Raw genomic sequence first — 6,265 nt, forward strand, 5'->3', positions numbered from 1 at the left:
ATAAGCTCACACCATATCTATCTTAGGCCGCAGAATGAAAAAGAAGAGAGATACAATATTGCGTATATCGGGACAAGGATTGCAATAGAAAGATGTTTTGGCGTTTGGAAGCAAATATTTCGTTGCTTACTAGATGGCGGGCCTGTTCGCGGCGCGTAATAAAAGCGGCATTACTGCCGTATTGATGAAAAATGGCGACATTGTTGCAACAGCCCAACTGATAATACATTGCTAGAAATTCACACAGAACGCGATACTTTAATAATTCGCGCAACACTGCGGTTGTGATTACAACTCGAACAAGCCCGGCATGACTGTTTCCCTGCAAAATGCAAAAACACTTATCGTCGCACTTGCAGTCCTACATAATTTTGCAATCGTTGAAAACGAAAACACGGAAGAATTTGTTAACAATATATGTATGTATTACAAATAACAAAACTTTGAAAATAGAGGACATGTTGTTTATTGGAAAACGCAAACAAAAAATCAACATCCATGTCGGGGATGCTCTATCTTTTGGTCGTATTACCCACTTTGAATTTCAACCGGAAGTAGATTTAATTGACCGGAAGTCTTTTTTTTAATGGGATATATGTACAGGTTTTTACCAACTAACGGGGTGGATGGGTGGTCTAGGACATCCTGTATATTTTTGTGAAACATACATACATATGTTTCAGCACCATGCAATAATTCTATACTAACACCCGACCGTTCACTTGATGAAATTCCCGATGGAAATCCAGCAAGCCAGAGACGAGCAAATATTATACTTAATATGTTTATTGACAGCAATTTTTAAATTTCAAACAATACGCCATATAATTAATTAAAAATAACATATCGCCAAGAAATATTAACTGTTTTTTAATTTATTTTAACTTTGCCTCTTTTCATAAAATTCGCATTGCTTTTTAGAATTTCATATCCCAAGTCCAAATTCCTTTGCTTCTTCCTTTCAGTTTCCATTTTCATTACATGCCACTTTTTCGTACACTTTAAGTTGCAATCCAAAATCATTTTTGTTGCTTCTACACCTGAAGGATTCTGAAAAGTTTTATTTACATACAATTTACTTCTGTGACTATAAGAATTAGCAGCTTAACTCGAAAGGTAGATGTATTGTAGAACGATTTCCCGTCATGCCTTTTCAAATTTCGGTTGTCTGTTTTGCATCGGCGTTGTGCCATCGTCACTGTCATGAAGATTCGTTTGACAACACATCCGGGTAGGAAACCATGCCGGAATCACCACCAAGCTAAGAGATAATCGACTTTGCCTCCGCCAAACACCGGACCTATATCAACTTTTCTAAAGCTGATTGGAAAGGTTACGCGGAGTTTACCGAAAACACCTTCACAGCGCTCCCCACACCAACCGACGTCCATCTCGGTGAACGTAAGTTCCGCAGGGCTGTCACTGCTGCTGCAGCTCGCTTCATACCGGCAGGATGTATATCGGACCCACGTCCAAACTTCCCTGCCGAAGCGGCTGTTCTAGCCGATGAGCGTGATAGCCTTCGTCAGGCCGATCCCGGAGATCCCCGTATCAGGGATCTCAACGCGGAGATTCGGCAACTAGTAAACGTACATAGGCGGAAGAAGTGGGAGGAGCATCTGAAGACCTGTAATTTCACCTCTGGTGTGAGCAAGCTTTGGTCAACCGAGAGATCATTGTCTAATCCGACGAAGCACGACGACAGAGTCGAAATTTCCTTCGGCGGCCATGCCTCGTCGGACCCGGAGCGATGCGCGAGCTATTTTAGCCGGCAATTCATACTGCATCCTCCGGGGAACAAAGCCAAGCGTCGAGTGACCAGAAGGCTGCACAAACTGCCAACAACTTGTGCCCCCCTTGCTTTCACTTGCGGTGAAGTTCAGGTGGCCATCGGGAAGGCGAAAGCCTCCAAAGCCATGGGTCCCGACGGAATATGCATGCTGATGCTGAAAAATTTGGGTCCTGCAGGGGTAGCGTACCTAACGGAGGTACTCAACTTGTCAATGGCCACTCTCATCATCCCAGACATCTGGAAGTTGGGGAGAGTGGTCCCACTGCTCAAACCGGGGAAACCTGCCAACTATCGTCCGATAACACTCCTTTCCCCGGTAGCGAAGACACTCGAGGCCTTGCTACTCCCGTACTTCACAAACCACCTGACCCCAGCGAAGCATCAGCATGGTTTCCGTAAAGTGCACAGTACAACAACAGCACTTAACGCCATAAACACTCAGATAACTCGTGGCATTAACCGAAACCGTCCCTGTGAGAGAACGATTCTAGTAGCGTTGGACTTGTCAAAGGCGTTTGACACCGTCTGCCATTCCACGCTACTAGAAGATATAGAGGCCTCCTCTCTCCCACAGAGGCTCAAACGGTGGTCGGCAAATTATCTGAGTGGTCGACATTCGTCGGTAATGTTTAGAGACAAAACGAGTAAGCAGCGAAAAATAAAACAGGGGGTTCCTCAGGGTGGTGTCCTTTCCCCGCTACTGTTTAACTTTTACATTTCAAAGCTCCCTCAACCACCAGAGGGAGTCTCGATTGTCTCTTATGCCGACGATTGCTCGATCATGGCGACTGGGAATGGAATTGATGACCTGTGTTCGAAAGTAAACGGCTATCTCTCCGAACTTTCTCGCTTCTTCACTGCAAAGTGTCTAGCCCTCTCCCCTACGAAATCCTCTGCGACCCTGTTCACAACCTGGACGAAGTAGGTCAGGCTACCGCTGGGGATTCACGTCGATGACACACCAATTCCGACGGTGAATAACCCCAAAATACTCGGAGTAACATTCGACAGCCTGCTCTCCTTCTCTGCGCACTCAACCGCTATTGTCAATAAAGTACAGAGCCGCAACAAGGTCCTCAAGTCGCTAGCCGGCAGTACTTGGGGCAAAGACAAAGAAACGTTGCTGGCAACATACAAGGCAATAGGCCGGCCGGTTTTGAACTACGCAGCGCCAGTGTGGTCGCCAGGGACTAGTAGGACGCAGTGGACGAAGCTACAGACTGTACAGAACACCCCACTCAGGACAGCGACAGGATGCCTCCTGATGTCGCCTGAACACCACCTGCACGGCGAGGCGCAAATGCTCCCTGTAAAGGAGCACAATATAATGCTCTGCAAGCAGTTCCTGATCGGGAGCCACAGAAGTGGCCACCCAAGCAGACAGCTGCTTGCTGAGGAGCCCTCGCCTAGGCACGTCAGGAGGCATCTATATGAACTGACGGACGAAGTCCAGAGGTTCATTAAGCAACCTCTGGACCCGACAGCTTACCGACAGGCCCTGAACGGCATTCACAGGGACTCAGTCTCGAGTTTAGTAGACTCTAGACCTGTGAATGCCGTTCTAGACATACCACCCACGGACATTGACGAGACGGAGCCTCATCTGCCTCGGGAGACACGCACAACACTTGCACAACTTCGCTCCGGCTACTGCAGAAGGTTGAACTCCTACCTGAGTAGGTTGAATGAGGATGTGCCGAATGAGTGTCCGGCATGCGGAGAGACCCCACATGACTCGAAACATCTCTTCGCATGCCCGGAAAACCCGACAACCCTAACGGCCTTGTCCCTGTGGACAAACCCCACAGAAGCTGCACGCTTCCTAGGGTTGCCGTTAGTGGAACTTGATGACAACGACTGAGATACCAACCGTCCTGGGCGGGGTTGTTGTAGCCGCTACAACAACAACAACATAATCGATATTTAGACTTTGGTACAATGTGCCATTCACATGGTACACACATATGATTGCGAATGTATGCAGGTGCTATTTAAATACTATGTAATTCCAAAATTCCCATCAAGTCTCATCAATGCTTTAGCTTGGGTAATAAAGAGCACGGTGCTTTATTCTAATGTCAACCTTTAGTCACTAGCTGTTACTCCTTATACACATGCTAGTATATGGTTCAGCCTTATCGCCAATTCAATGTGAATAAATCGTTCCTATAATTTAAGGCAAATCAAAAATAAATGGGGAATACTTGTTTTTGCTTTGCTATATAATTTTTGGAAATATTTGTTCGCAAGAAATTCGCAATAAGGGCCACTGTTTTTATCAAAGATAAACGGCATAAGTTACCTGCTTACGCTTTTTAGTTGCCCTACTAGTATTAAGAGATGGTGTCTTTATATTTTCAACATTATCTTGGCTAGAGCCAACGATGTCTGCTTCCTGCATTACCTCCACTGCGTCTGCTTCGATATTACTTTTTTCGCATCCCTCCAATTCGGCGCTATTTTGTATGGGCAAGGATTCTTCCAATACTACAACCTGGAAATATATTTAAACTATGCAATACTATGCCGCAGATTTTGACAATATTTACCTGCTGATTTGAAATGAATTGAAGTTGACAACAAACTCATTTGGCTGCCAAACGGAGATGTCTTCGTTTGATAATGGTTCAGCAACAGTATGCGCCCCACCGCCAGTTTTCAAAAGTTCACGCCTCTCTTTCGACTTCGCTTTTTTTGCCGTCATTTTCACAATAGTCCACTCTGATTTCAATTGGATCACAGTTCGCTTAGTTGCACATATCTCACTGAAGCTGCAAGACAAAATGTTGAGCAAAGGATATTTCCCAATGTAAAGAAATACGTATGAACATGAATATTAAGTTGTACGTACCTCTCTTGTAAGTCTCTCTAGGCCTCTTGTTTCGCCTTATTTGAGTTTGTATCCGTGTTCTTATTTTCAATAATTTTCACCCGTTCACGAACTAATTCTTGAAGCAAAACCTTAAAAATTATTTAAACACAATGAATTATATTTTATATCCACAGTCCGCAGTCCAATTATCCCCCCCCTGTTCCGTATCTTTTGCTCCATTGCTAATATAACTAAAGCGCTTAGTTAAATTATAGTTGCGATCCCGTACGAGTCCGGACTAGTCAGAAATAGTCAGAATCAGTCAGATTTTACTGGAAATCGATCCCGTACTCGGTTCTCTGACTATTGAGAGGACAAAAAAGAGAGTAAATTCGGTTCTCTCTCTGTCAGAAGTTACCAGTTTTAGTCCGAGAATTTTTTGCTGGTAAATTCTGGTAAATGTGTCAAACGATCAGCTGTAGTGTGTTTGGCAACCAAATTGTAAACAAAGGAAAAGTGCACTCTGCTAATTCATGTTGCAAAGTATTTAATTATTTGTTTAAGTGGATTCTAATGAATTTTAAAGTATTTTTGGTTATTTACATGTGTGAACTGAGTGTGTTTACATACAAAATAAGCAAAAATTTACAACCAAAATTTGGAGGTTATGTTGAAGTTGACAGAAGTTACCATTTTTTACTAGAAAGCGATCCCGTACTTTTCAATGTTACTCTCTCGCTCTAAACGAATTTTTATTTTTTGACAGTTTTACTAGTCCGAGTCCGAGGAATACGGGATTGCACCTTATATTTCCAACAAATGAATGTTTATATTATTTTTTTTCAACTGACTGAAAAGGTATTGACATTTTTCTAGCCAAACCTGCCGTATTTATTTCGAGTTTTGACACCAAAGGCTTTACAAATATTTTGTAGTTACAAAACTCTTATAAAATGTTTATGAATAGTGCTTACTTTAACAATAGTGCTTACTTTAAAAATAGATTGTGCCTTTACTATTATAAGTTTATAAAGCATTTTAAGTTTGTTTTATGAATTAGGCTGTTAAACTTATGAAATGCTTGTAAAGACTTTATCATACTAATAGCGGAAAATATTATTCATAAACCTTTTGTAACCAGCCTAGTAAATGTTAAACCTGCGAATGAGCTGCAAATCTATTTTCATAATGTGTCTGGCATGCGATCTAAAGGTGATGTGGTTCGTAGACTAAGCTCACGGGAAATGTTTAGTTATTGGCCCATCGTTTTTGGGGTTGGGGGCGGAGGGGGAAGGGGCCTGGCCGCCCAAACCCCCATCATTCGAAAGGGGACAGTCGCCACTTTACGGAAAGTCCCACCCCCCCCTTGGGGACCTCCCACAGACCCCTAGTGAACCGTTTGAAAATGGGGTAAAAACGGGATTTTCCGAGGCAAACTGAGCAGTTTGAAGTGGAATATAACCCAACTAACGAAAACCGTGGGATTTTTAAATAAAAGAAATTATCCGAAGTTGGTTATCAGGCGATTTGAAAAAAAAAAGATAACTAAAAAAATAAATTAGGAAAAAAAATTAAACTAAAAATATTGTGAAATTAAGAAAAAAGCGACAGATAGAAATGTTGTAGTAATAGTAATATGATAGTATTTTAGCGCAGAACTT

At 42.8% G+C, this 6,265-nt stretch overlaps 1 long non-coding RNA gene across 2 annotated transcripts; it reads right to left on the reverse strand.

Moving 5' to 3' along the window:
• Positions 1–3,667: 3,667 nt before the first annotated feature.
• LOC118756247 lies at positions 3,668–4,915 on the reverse strand. Of its 2 annotated transcripts, XR_004995110.1 has the most exons (4): positions 4,644–4,915; positions 4,342–4,563; positions 4,095–4,286; positions 3,668–3,958 (listed from the first exon to the last, which is right to left on the reverse strand). It is a non-coding gene; the product is annotated as an uncharacterized LOC118756247 (long non-coding RNA). The 2 variants fall into 2 exon arrangements; XR_004995109.1 differs by having other exon boundaries at positions 3,668–4,286; positions 4,644–4,773.
• Positions 4,916–6,265: the final 1,350 nt, after the last annotated feature.

Source organism: Rhagoletis pomonella, unplaced genomic scaffold, assembly GCF_013731165.1.
Source record: "Rhagoletis pomonella isolate Grant_MI unplaced genomic scaffold, Rhpom_1.0 Rhpom_scaffold_09398, whole genome shotgun sequence".
NCBI classification, from domain to species: Eukaryota; Metazoa; Arthropoda; class Insecta; order Diptera; family Tephritidae; genus Rhagoletis; species Rhagoletis pomonella.